Source organism: Neofelis nebulosa, chromosome 2, assembly GCF_028018385.1.
Source record: "Neofelis nebulosa isolate mNeoNeb1 chromosome 2, mNeoNeb1.pri, whole genome shotgun sequence".
NCBI classification, from domain to species: domain Eukaryota; kingdom Metazoa; phylum Chordata; class Mammalia; order Carnivora; family Felidae; genus Neofelis; species Neofelis nebulosa.
The window spans coordinates 27,864,266-27,878,583 of record NC_080783.1 but is presented as its reverse complement, the minus strand read 5'-3'; positions in this window follow the sequence as shown (position 1 = coordinate 27,878,583).

Genomic DNA, 14,318 nt, shown 5'->3' with positions numbered 1-14,318 from the left:
AATATCTTGATATGAGCACTTCACTCATATTAATAGTAAAAATATAAAGGTCAAATACTGCTCATCTCAAGGTATGATCTTTGCTGGTCACTGGAGATTTAAATAATCACAGAAATGAGTGCAAACTACAATGGGCAAATTTGGGCATGAGAAATGGAAGCATAGCTCAAAGGTGGCAAAGCTGAGCATTTTTAATGGTGCTGCCTGATGAGCATTCCTCTTCTCTATTTAAAAGATAGAATGAGTATGTAAATAGCTTGGCAATAAAGCCTTTCATAAATAGAATCTGACCAGGGTGTCCAGGATCTGTCCTAGCCCCATCTCTCACTTTGTGAAGTAGGACTCAGGGCTACTGACAAACAATAGTCAATAGGGATCTCTGTGGTGATGGATGGTGGCTTAATAGATCTTGGTGAGCAGGATTCTTTAATCCTGAGTATGTGTACAAGATCCAGGGGACAAATGGATACCTCAAACTGGACAAAAATGTTGTTTGCATGAACTTGGAGATATTGAAAGAGAGGAAATAGAGCTTTCTTTATAATATCGAAGACATCCACTGTTGTGGATTTTCACTGACTGTCCTCATAACACCTCTTGCAATGTAATTACTCTAAATCTCACATGCTTCACCTGTAACATTACTATTAATCATTTCTATCTCCCATTTCCCCAAAGCCATGCCTAATATTACATATATTAATTTCAACATTAAATATTACATTACATTCTAAAACTATTTTTTCTATATGAATGAGTTTGCATTTATGTAGTCTGACATGCAGTCTAATATTTCCTGGACTATTTGAATAATGTCCAGTTTTCATATAATTACTTTCTCTCTTTTTTTGCCATTACTCCCAAAGGTACTCAGGTTGCTATTTAAATTCCAGATATCCAGGAGAAAGACTAAATGGAGACAATGACTGTAGTTTTTCTCCCTTTTAATGTCTTTTCACTTGGGACACATACATTCTCAACATTGACAACCAGCTGCCATGTGTAACTGAGATAAGGGCTTTCTTTGATCACCCCCCAGCCTGAAGCCCTATCTCCTTGGGAACACTGACACTCTTAAATCTTTGCCAGTTGATAACTGATCGCTTTCTGCTGTTCCCCATGACATATGTTTTCTTTCATTATCATCTTTTTTATTTTGTCTTATTTGCTGCATAACATTTTCACACATGCATATCTTTTTTTTTCTCCTCATAAGTTACACACTATTAAAATGAAAGAATTGGGGCACCTGGGTGGCTCAGTCGGTTGAGTGTCCGACTTCGGCTCAGGTCATGATCTCACGGTCCGTGAGTTCGAGCCCCGCGTCAGGCTCTGTGCTGACCGCTCAGAGCCTGGAGCCTGTTTCAGATTCTGTGTCTCCCTCTCTCTCTGACCCTCCCCCATTCATGCTCTGTCTCTCTCTGTCTCAAAAATAAATAAACGTTAAAAAAATTTTTTTAAATGAAAGAATCATAACTCTTCCTACATTGTATGTTTCCTAGTTCTTAATATAATGGATACCAGGCATTTTATTTATCAAGTAAAATATATCAATGTTCTCATGCCCTATAATCTTTGCATCCATTAAATTGATCACTTCTTCCTCAACTCTCCTTAAGAAAAGAATTAGCGAGAATTTGGTTAGAATTTTAGGATTTGGTTCCATATCTACTATAAGCCATAGGTCAAAGCCTACAGGTTAGCAATTTCATGTTTCTTTCTCACTGCTATCTTTAAAAAAATTTTTTGTTAACGTTTATTCATTTTTGAGAGACAGAGTGTGAGTGGGGGAGGGGCAGAGAGAGAGGGAGACAGAATCTGAAGCAGGCTCCAGGTTCTGAGCTGACAGCACAGAGCCTGATGTGGGGCTTGAACTCACCAACCATGAGATTATGACTTGAGCTGAAGTTGGATATTTAACCTACTGAGCCACCCAGGCTCCCCTTACTACTATCTTTTAAATAGTGAGTCTCAAATTCAAATGCCTACAGAGGCCAAGCAGATGACCTGTCTGTGTATTTATGATGAAGCTTTTAATAATTCCCAGGATACTCAATGCTATCATAAAACAAAGGAGCTAGAAAAATGAACATCCCTGATGCTGTACTATGTATGTGTAGGAATTAGATAAAATGTTCTTTGAAGAGAGAAGAATAGCTCATTAGTGGCCTCAATTAGGTCAGCCTATTAATCTCACAGAGTGACAGTTCCACAGCTGAAGCCAAATGAAAGAACCTTCAGAGACATTCACAGGAATCCAGGAGTCCAGAGGTCCTGTGTTATCATCAGATGTTTTCTGGTCCATTAAACAATCACTGTGACCTCAGGGGTGCATCAGGGAGAAAAGTAATAGCAGGAAGACAATAAAATTGCCTAATTGGGTATTCATGATGACAGTTGAGATCCTCCTCCAGGCACAAAACACAAAAATGTGGTTGAATCAGTCAGTAACAAAGGGAGAGAAAACAGAAGGGTGAATGTTCAACACATAGGTAAACTATACACAAAGGAGGCCAGATTGGCATGGGAGAAATTAAAGGAAGATTTGGAAAACCGTGCAGATCTTCATAGCTCTTTAGGAACATATTCTATTCTCTAAAAAGGATCAAGATAGTTTAAAATCAAAGAATGGTTCTAGCTGAGGTTAAATATAATATGATAAGTAAAACACTGATATTTTATTTTTTATGCTTTTCTGTATTTTTTTTTTACATAAGCATGTAAAAACACTGATTATGTAAATCATTAGTTTTATGTTTTTATGTTGTTGTGTAATGAGCAAACATAGAAAAGGCTTTCTCATGGGGTTTTTGGGAGACAATTCTCCACAGGTCTCCCAAATTTCTATATAGTTTCTGAGCAGTTGTACTGACTGCCCTTTGTTCTAGACTATCTTTCAAGAATGCTTGTATAGTCCATAGCTTGGGTAACATAGATAGTTTCTTTCCTGGGACCAGGAGAGGGTTTGATTATAGCCTTGGATAATGGAGATAGTTTCTCTCTGAGCAAAGGGCAGGCATGCTTACTGCCCATTTTGAGTTCCCTAAGCTCTGGGTTCCTCTCCTGTAACACAATCTATCATGTGTTCAGTTACCATCTGGCCGTCTTCATTTCCCTCTGTGGGAATTAGTCTCAAGGAATCACTGCAAAAAATGCTGATAAGTTGACTTCCATTATTGCTGAGTAATAAACTGTTCCTTGTCTCTATTTCAGAAGTCTTGTGTCTTCTATCAATGTCCATAAAATCATATATTTAAACTATTCACAGCTCTTGATAAAGTTTAATTACTCCTTAGGATATATCTTAGCACCTTCTTTCAATGAGTTGACAAAAAGCACATATAGTACATGGCTATGTACTCTTTGGCTAAAGCATAGGGCTTCCTTTTTCTTTCTTTCTTTCTTTCTTTCTTTCTTTCTTTCTTTCTTTCTTTCTTTCTTTCTTAGTTTACTCTTACTTGTCTTGTCTGATATTCAATGAACTGTATCTTTTGTTCCTTTTCAGTGATAGAAAATCATTTATTCAAGTTGCCATTTTATCAGAAAAACAATAGGTTAGGGTATTAGCACAGTTTAGTTGTATTTCAACTTGTTTTACCTACCTAGACTGTAATAGGTTTATAATTACTTTAAAATCTAAGACTGAGTCTGGGTGTACCATTTTTGTGTATGATTCCTATGTCAGCTACTCCATTAAGAATTTATCTAATCATTTAAAAATTTCCAAAGGAAAGAATTGTCTTTTTGCTTGCTTGTATTTCTTTAAATAAATTTAGAAAATATCTTCAAGAGTTACCATTACACAACTGAAAAGCTAAAAGTAAAGATGAAGAAGCAAGAACACTTAAAAATCCAAGGAAAGTCTTCTTTTACCAGTAGTCCCAATTGGCTGGCAAAAAAAAAAAAAAAAAAAAAAGAAACACTCCAGTTTTGAGGTGGGTGGAAATATCTACTTAATATTTAGCTACTAATAAGTCCATAATCTATGCTCTATATTAGTGTTTGTTTATTAACTATTGCAATACATAACCATAAATCTCAGTTACTTAACAAACAGGGCAAACCTTACTGTATTCTCGTCCGATATTAGTTGATTAGTTGATGGGTAGGCTCAGGCTCCAGGGAAGCCCTTAGGTACCAAGGATTCATTACGTGACTACTCCACCTACTAAGATCTCCAGCAAATCCTCTACATGAGTCTGTCAGCCCAGAGAAGAGAAAGAGAGGAAATCAGATCTGCTTTCCATTATGGTGGCAGGATGGGTTCCTTAGGGAGAACCCTTGGAGATGAAGATCTGTGTTCAAGAAGTTTCCTGGGGAGTGCTTTTGGAATCAAAACCTGGAAAAGAATGAAGGAAGTATAACTGGGCAGAAAGAAGACTTAAGCTGTGATGCCATCAAAACAAAGGCTTCTGCTGACCCACGGGGAACCCTGGAACTCAGATTTGTCCAGAATTTAGGGTAAAAGGCCAGGACTTTATACCCATACAGCGATATCACTGAATGTGGTTGTCCCCAAGAAGCAAATGCAGTCCTTGGAGGAAGTGCAGCTCTCTTCAAGTGAGAGCCATCACTGGAAGAGGCTTTTAGCTGTGAGCATTGAACTGTCAACACTGACAGCAGGTAGCAGAGTGAGGGCTTCAGTCCTGAAAAGGGAGATCCGAGTCGCACAACACAGTGTTCACTACAAATATCTTGGCTGGAGTTGACTTGTATCACTTCTGCTCACATTGCAGTAGTGAGATCTAGTCACATGTCCCCAACAAGCTCTGAGGAGTTGGGGGAGTGCTGTCTACAACAGTGCTGCTCAAAGTAAACTGTTCTACTAAATCCTTGAGACTTAAATGAAAATATAAATCAACACATTACTTCCTTCATTGGGAAAGTTTTTCTGGGGAAAAAATGTTAGCTGAACTTAACTGTGTGCTTAGTGATGTAGTTGATTCATAGTCTGCTCTTAGTTCTTTATTTTTGTTTATTTGTTTATTTTGAGAGAGAGAGAGAGTGCATGTGAATGTGTCGGGTAGGGGCAGAGAGAAAGAGAGTATCCCAAGCAGGCTCTATGCTGTCTGTGCAGAGGCCATCTTGGGACTTGATCTCATGAACCACGAGATCATGACGTGAACTGAAATCTAGAGTCAGTAGGTTAATTGACTGAACCACCCAGGTGCCCCTGGTCTTATCTCTTCACAGCATTATGAGTTACAGAGTTCATAGAACAGTGCCAAGCACCACACACTGAGGAGCATAGGACTAGCTGTGTGCCCAGGAAGAGGAGAAGGCATGGATATAGTGAGTGCTACTGATCTCTACCACTTCCTGGTATGTCTGCCAGCTAGCTTCTGCCTGTACCATTCTGCTCTGTCCCCCATCTTGATTTAGTCTCCTTGTGTCTCAATTAATTTTATAATCTGAGATCACCAGTTGTCTCTTCTCTTCTCTTTGCTGATGTTACATTGACTTTCAGCTGCTGGTGAGATGCTACTCTTGCTGTTCCTTATTTCCTAACTCCACAACACAGGAGGTGCTGTGAACTTTGGCAAAAGGACTTATGAAGATTATTCATAGAGCATTGGGACAATGATGCTGGAGGCAGGTATAGGAGATTCTGGAAAATCAGGGGAAGAAGATAAATGTGTATGATTTCATTTTAAATGTTTAAGTTTGTTTTAAAGGCCAACTGTTCCTCAGTCTGCTTTTTCACCTATTTTCAAAAAATAGGTAGTCCTAAGATTCTTTTATTAAGTTCATTGGGATGATCTTGGAAACTGAAATCCAACAAAGCCAGATGATTTTCATGTATAATAGATTTATGCCTCTTAACTATTTGATAGACCCTACTACAGAGAAAACTCTATCGGAGTTTGGATAGTTTCAGGAGGTTGGAGAAAATACAAGAAGAGAATAATTTAGGATTTGGACAAAGAAGCCATTTATAAAAGAATGGACAGAATGACACTGAATGGTCTCAACAGATTCTACCAGACAGACCACATGCTTAGATCAATGGTGACTGCAGAATAAAAAGCTCTGACGCTGTCTGATGGGCTAATGTAAGAAAATTTTATGCACCAAATAATGACAAAGTGGAAAGGATTGAGGTCCTTAAAAGACTGCCCTACATAGTGGTAACCCACTATCAAGAAACACTCACCTAGGTTCTACACTATGAAAGAAAAACGTGTTTATTGTCAGACATATTTAGGTGACCTTGGAAAACGTCTTCTTAGCTCGACTATCAAACATTCAGTATATTTGATGGTCAGATTCTCAGAGGTGTTAAATTTCTCTCAACTTTATTCCACACATCTTCGTGTCCTAAATAAAAGGTGAATTTTTCTTATTTGACTAAATAATGTCTTTTACATTTTCATTCTAATTTATGCAATTTCATGATAATAAAAATAAGGAGTTTGCTTGTTTGTTTATTTATTTATTTATTTATTTATTTATTTATTTATATTGCTTAGGGACCCTTTAATCTTAACTCCTAACTTGTGACAAGTGTTATTTTATTTTATTATTTTATTTTATTTTATTTATTATTTTTACCTTGCAATGATGAATACTCATCCCAAATTTTGCTACACTGGTGTGTGGCATTATGAAATTTGTGCCCATAAACTTTATAGCTATTTTGGGATAGTTTCTTTTTTCTAAAGAACAAGAGTCTCGCATCATTCAGTTATACTATTATTTATCACCTATCAATTCTTCTCTGCAGAAATGAATTCACTGAGATAACTACAGTATGATTATTTCTAATAACCAGACATTTAGAAATGACATTTTAACTTAATGTGGCATAGCTTCTTTTAGAAAAAATCTAAAACATAAAATTGTAAATATGTTTTGATTCAGTTAGTGTTGGCATACAAGGTTCTGATCAAATGGGATGCATTTGAAAAGCTGTAGATTTTCAAACATAAATTCAGACTGCAATTATACATTTTTATCTTTTATCCTCCAAAGAAGCTCCATGAAATAGCAAACCTTCTGTTGCGTCACTTCACTTCTGATGAATGGAAAAAGACATACGGCTTCAGAACCAACTATGCTAGTTTAGTTAAAAAATTGCTCAGAAAGTATCCTCAAAATTGAATCAGATGACCACATCAAAAAAGTCAACATGTCTTTTTAGTTGCTGGATGACTTTGTACTCTTAAAGATTATTGAAGACTTTTGTTCATGTGGATTATATTTATAATATTTATTATATTACAAATTGAAACTGAGAAACTTAAAACTATGAAGCTTAAAGACTATTTATTTATGAAGAAAATCCTGCTTTATCAGATATGTATAGTTGGAAAAGGTATTTCATATCACTGAACTATGTTACATTAAAATATGCTGTTTTATCTTGTACTTCAAATAGATCTTTCAACCATGTAAGATTTTGAAACATCTGACATTGGTTATTTTGGTTATCATGAGTTATATATTTGGCCATCCTGAGTTACACCGATCTTCCTAATGTCAAATTTAATTATTAACATCAAAAAATAGTTAGGATCCAAATGCATTCAACATAGTTAAGGTTTTATTTATGTGTTTTGTGTTGTCTGAGAATTAAGACTCTTAATATTTATTTTTCATTTAATTAGATCTACCTAACCCCAGAGAATGTAAGTAGAAGCCATATGATATGAATCAGCTATCATGTGAGATTGGAGGCTATGTATAATAATACTAAGCCTGGGGCACCTGGATGACTCAATTGTTTAAGGATCCGACTCTTGATTTTGGCTCAGGTCACGATCCCTGGGGTTGTAAATTTGAGCCCTGTATTGGGTCCATGCTGTGGAGCCTGCTTGGGATTCTGTTACCCTCCCCCCTCTCTGCCCCTCCCCTGCTAGCTCCCTATCTCTCTCTCAAATAATTAATAAACATTAAAAAATTAAAAAAAATACTAAGCCTGTTAGCAAATATGGAAATATAGATTTTTTTCTTAAATTCCACGTTTCTATCTCATTATGAAAATGTAAAATATATTGTGTCCCTCTGCATCACCTGAGATGCTCAAATTTATGTTCTTTTTTGTTTTTTATAGTTGCAGAAAAGTAATTGAAACCTAGCACCAAAAGGACACAAAGTGGAAAGTCAATGGAGGATAAAATGCTGACCACTCATAAATTCCATTTTCTACTTAAATTTGTAATGGTAAAAAGTACAGGTATAGTCCCTTGCTCACTTGATCACTAAACACCAGGGTTGACCGCAGTCCTGGGTTCATACCACTTCTCACCACTCAATGCCCAGGCTCTATGTACTGAAACTCTAGCCACCATCATTTTTCTCTCTAGAAAACCTCTCTTAGTGTCACTGGGGATTGTTTGTGATTCTTCAAAACCCTGAAAACGTATAAATCAAAGATCCAATAATACAGATAAGAGCTAATACCATGAGCCAGACACTGTTTTAAATAACAGTTCATTAGATTAGTTAATCCTCGTGATTACATGAAAACCTATTATTATTTCCATTTCATAGATTGGGAAATTAAGGCAGAGAGAGGTTAGCTTACTCACAGTCAACCACATGGAAAATGGGAGGGTCAGAATTCAAACAGAAGCAATCTGATATCCAAGCTCTCACTCATAAACTTATGCGATATTAAGAAAAAGGTCTGGTTAAAGTGAGAAAGTTACTTCTAAGCAGAACAAATACCCCTACTTTCATCTTAGTATATAGTTTTTAACTACCTAAGTCTTTTTATTTTGTTTTACTATTTTACTTACAACATTATTTTATGCCTGATATTCCAAAATTTCCTATTTAGTTAATTTGTCAAACTATGATTTTTTTTCAGGTCTTTAGCAAATAGTGCAACATACTATTTTGGAAATTTATATTTTAGTGTAATGTTAAACTTACAGAAAAGTTGCAAGAATAGGACAAAGAACTCGATATAGCTTTTCCAAAATTCACCCTTTGTTAACATTTTCCCTAATTTTTCGTCATTCTCTCTTTCCTTCATTGTTTTGTTTTGTTTTTTTTTTTTGAGACATTTGAGATTGAATTGCTGAAATGATGGTTTTTTGCTCCTCAGTTTTTCACAGTGTATTTCCTAAGGATATTCCCTTGCAAAATTACAGTTCAATTATTAAAATGAGGAAATCTACATTGGTACAATACTATTAATACAAGTAAATGTTCAAATGTTGACAATTGATCCAATAATCAACTCTATTATTCTAGTTTGCTTTTTCCAAGTCCAGCATCAATCATGAATCACATTTAGCTATGATCTTTCCTGAGTCTTTTGATCTGGAACATTTCTTCAGCCTTTCTTTCCCTTTCTTGATCTTGACAGTTTTATGTGTCAAGTAATTTTATATCATGTTTCTCAAATTTGGCTTGTCTGATATTTCCTCACAGTTGGATTCAGCATATTCATTTACAGATGGAATATCACAAAATGTGTCTTTCTCTGTATCACATCAGAAGCCACATGATGCTGGTTAGTTCCATTAGTTGAGGTGGACTTTGATGACCGGGTGTTCTCCAGGTTTCTCTGCAGTAAAATTACTATCTTCCCCCTCTATAATTGCTAATTAATTTGTAGCGAGTTATTTCAAGACTGCCATGTAAATATTCTCTTCTTTATCAAATATCAGTTTTTGTTTGTTTGTTTGTTTACCTCCACTCCTTTTTCATTTGTCTCTTTGGTGTCTGGGTTCCAGCCAGGACACCTTGCCTCCCTCCCTGTATATTGCTTTCATTCTAAGATCATCTGTGACCTCCTTCATGGCAATTTCAGGGGATTTGTTTTTATCTTCATTTGTTTAAATGCCCTGACAGTTCTTAACACTATTGACTTTCTAACTTCTGAAACTCTTCATCCGTCATTTATATAATACTCACTTTTTCTTTCTTTTTTTTTTGCCTATCTCCCCCGCCCACCGCCCCCCCCCCCCCGCACTCTGCCCTATATCTTTCATCATATCTTTACTGTGGATATTTCCAAATGCCTCACTGTGGGAACTTCTCTCAATGGTTTCACCTCCTCTGAATGTTGGCCTTCGGTGTATCCAGTTTATTCGTCTGGATCAGTGGAGAAATAGTATGGAATAAGGAAAAAAATATGGTTGCTAAAAAGAGAGGTTGTGTAGAGAGATGTCTTCCTTTAAATCCTCATTCTTCAACCTACTATCCCTGTAGTGTTGGTATTTTATTAAAATTTGCAAAGCCTTAGTTCTCTGGGTTCTTTGTGGTATCCCTGTCCTATACTGTGTCACCTGAAACATGGAAAGCAGACCCTTTCAATCACACATCTACAATCACTTACATTTTCTATTATTTTCTCTTTATCAGAGAAATAAGGAAATAAATGAATCTTGGTTATATAAGCTCTTGAAAGTCCTTCAGCCTTCCCTGGTTTCTAAAACTCCCTACTTCTGTATTTCCAGGTACCCCTTCCTTAGGCTCCTGGTCAAATTCAATTTCTCGCCCTTTATGAGACAAAGCTCTTTAACTCCACAGTCTCTTCTCTGCTCCAGGAACTACTCCTGCCCATGTAGACCCTCTCCTGGGCCCTGCAGACCATGTGCCCTCCTGTGGTCCAGAACCGATGATGCAGGGATTTTCATCTTTCCTGATTCCTACCCTCACTGATGTTAAAGAGATTTACCCACCTACTCCTACTAATGTGAATCTGCAACATCCTTTAGAAGACAGAGTTACAGTCTTGGCATATCATATCATTTTTGTATATACAAATATATATTTCTATAAAGAGCTTTAGAAAATATTGAATTTAGAAATACTTAGAAATATTTAGAGAATATTAAATAGAGCTTATGTCTCTAGGCTGTGTGACTGTAAGATTTTTATGTTCTTTATGCTTCAAATTATCTATTTTGCAATGGGCTCATGTTACTTCTATAATCAGGAATTAAAGTAAGGAAAAACTCTCCCGTCCTCCCCTCTTCCCTGGCCTTCAGTTCTGTATTTCCAAGAGACGCTGAGATGCCTCCCCCGGCTTATCAGAATTCACAAACATGCCTGTTCTCTCAAATTAGCTTTGCTTCCCACCAACTCCATTAAGCCTCCTTTCATCTTTATTTCTCCTATTATAACAGACCCTGTGCTCAGTGCCGGGCCAATCTGTGAAATCGTACATTTTCCTTCTTTTTATGTGTCCCCATAATAAGTAACAAGAGAGGTATTCTGGCATTTAAAAAACAATAGTGTGAGACCCGGAATTTAAAAACTCTTCCAAGCACTAAAGTGAGTTATATATGTGAACAGTGTTTCCACTGTAGAGTGCTGTAAGTCATGTATTGGTATATATTAGTTTTTATTTTCAAGAGTTTTGAAACTCCTCAAAGGTTTTGTTTAAGGAGTTGCATTTTGGGAAATATGGCCCAAAATAGTTTGAAGAAAGATGTTCATAAGAGGCTGGAAATGATGAAACATACCAATGTTTGTTGTAGGCAACCTCTAAGATGGCCCACAGTGACCTCCACCTCCTAGTATTCAGGCCTTTCTCATGTAATTCCCTCCCCCTGAGGGTGGGCTGGTGACTAGAAGTGACTCACTTCTAACACATAGAATATAGCAAAAGTCATATATATGTCATGAGATTAGGTCATGGAAAGGCTATGTTCTCTCTTTCTCTCTTTCTCTGTCTGGGGAGCAAGCAGCTATGTTGTGAGCACTTCCATAGAGAGGCCCACACATCAAGGAACTGATGTCTTTGACTAACACTCACTGAGGACCTGAGGTCACTCAACAACCACATGAATGAGCTTGAGAGTAGATCCTCCCTGAGTTGAGCCTTGAGATGGTTGAAATCCTGGCCAATGCCTTGAATGCAGCCTAGGAGAGACGCTGAGTGAGAGAACCTAGATGTCATGTCAAGATTCTGGATCCACAGAAACTATGTAATTATAAATGTTTGTCCTTAAAAGCTGCTAAATTTTGGTCAGTTTGTTACATAGCAAGATTATTCATATGGCCTGGTGAAAAATTACACTTTATATATAATGCATAAAATAAATGTTAAATGTTTTATACTTATTTAAAATTTTTTTTTAATGTTTATCTTTGAGAGAGATGGAGACAATGTGAGTGGGTTAGGGGCAGAGAGAGAGGGAAACACAGAATCTGAAGCAGCCTCCAGCGCTGAACTGTCACCACAGAGCCCAACGTAGGGCTCGAACTCATGAGCTGTGAGATCATGACCTGAGCTGAAGTCAGACCTCAACTGACTGAGCCACCCAGGTGCCCCAAATGTTTTATATTTATTATGGCGTGCAAGTGAACAAGCTAATTATTCAATATTTTTGAACTGGCATATAATATTTCCCATACACATCTGTCTGTATAGTCTACATGTTTATAAGTTTACCGGCCATGTGGTAATATCATTAAGATACATCTGAATTTTCATAATGATTAAGAGTGCATTCTCTAGAACCAGACTGCCTGAGTTTTATCCCGGTGCCCTTCTGCAAGTTTCTTTACCTCTCTGTGAAATTGAGAGACTAATAATGTTTGTCACATAGGTTTGTTGTAAGGATTACATAAATTAACACAGGTGAAGTGTTTGAAATAGAGCCTAGCACATAGTAAAAGTTTCAATGAATGTTAACTAATTTTTCTTCTTCCTTTGTTCTCCTCCTGTTGGATGGTTTAGTTGTATCCAACTTGTGATGCCTTTTGACCTGCATCACCGATGCCAGCTGGTTGGCTGCTTCTGGACTTCTTGTGGCCCTTTTGTCAGGGTGTCTTGTCAGAACACTTGGCAAATGTGTATCAAATGCCCAATGCCTGCCACGTTCTTGAACGGCAGCTGTACAGAAGTAGAAGAAGTCAAGAGAGATCTGACTCCAAACTCACGTCTGCTGCTTCCTGGCTTTGCGATTGGGCAAATCGCTTTCCTTTTCAGTTTCCTTGTCTGGAAGTGGGGCTAATCGTCATGGTCTCTTAGGGTTGTTAAAAGTATTGGAGGCGGGGAATATGAAGATAATGTAAGTTGAGCCTGTGGCATATGGTCAGTGCCCAAAAAGTTGGAGCTGCTACTTCTCAGCATGTGGCTAAACCCTCCAGATGCTGTACCTTTCCATCTACGTCAGGCTCCTTCCCAGGGCCTTCAGCTGGGACTGCTTCTTTCTCTGTGGCTTATTCTTTTTTTTTTTTTTTTTTTTTTAATTTTTTTTTCAACGTTTTTTATTTATTTTTGGGACAGAGAGAGACAGAGCATGAACGGGGGAGGGGCAGAGAGAGAGGGAGACACAGAATTGGAAACAGGCTCCAGGCTCCGAGCCATCAGCCCAGAGCCTGACGCGGGGCTCGAACTCACGGACCGCGAGATCGTGACCTGGCTGAAGTCGGACGCTTAACCGACTGCGCCACCCAGGCGCCCCTGTGGCTTATTCTTTACGATATGAATAAGCCACTAAAGGGCTTTGTTTATTTATAAATGGTAACTTACTCTCTCAAGTGGCTGTAGTAGGACAGATGTCTTCATGTTAAAAGTAATCGCTTCTCAAAAGATGTCAAGGGTAGAATTTGTGAGGCCTGTTATATAGTTCATAACGTGTGTCCGATAGAGTCATCCGAGGATATTTTTGAGATGGACTACCCGAGGCCCTAAAAAAAAGGATTGTGATTCAGCAGGTGTGGGATGGCATTTGTGTTTCAGAAACAATTTAAAGCAAGATACTCAGAGCAAATCAATTCTCAGCTCCTGTGAGGTTTCTCTAATCTGGAATCAGATGAAAAACACTGATGCCCTGTCTGAAATTTTCAAGGCTGCATTTGAAAATGTTCTCTCCCCTCAGAGTAAGTTTGAACACTTGACACTAAAATATTTTGGCACTTACTGATTTTTAAATCAGAAAGCAATTCTAAAGTTTTATTAACAAAGCCATATTTCAGGAGAGCAACAGTAGCCAATAACACCAAACATATATTTAAAGTAAACCCTAAACGCTGATTATGACAAAAAATCCAATAGTTTTTATTTAAACCATATTGACTGGCAGGGCATTCACTTTAGTGAAGACCAATGGTTCTCAAATTTGAGGGAGCTTCAAACATCTCCTGGAGGCTTGTTAAAATAGATAGCTGCAGCTCATGGCCAGAGTTCCTGATTCACCTGGTCTTGGGCAATGCCAGGAATTTGCATTACGAACCAGTTTCCAGGTGATACCGATGCTGCTGGTAAGGGACCACACTGTGAGAACACTGCCCTAGCCAAAACGTGAGGATAGATTCCTATTGGAGAATGGTGACAAAAGTCTCTCTCAGCTGTCAGGTAGACAGAGGACTACTGACAGTCTTGGGATGAAATTTACTTGTGATTCATC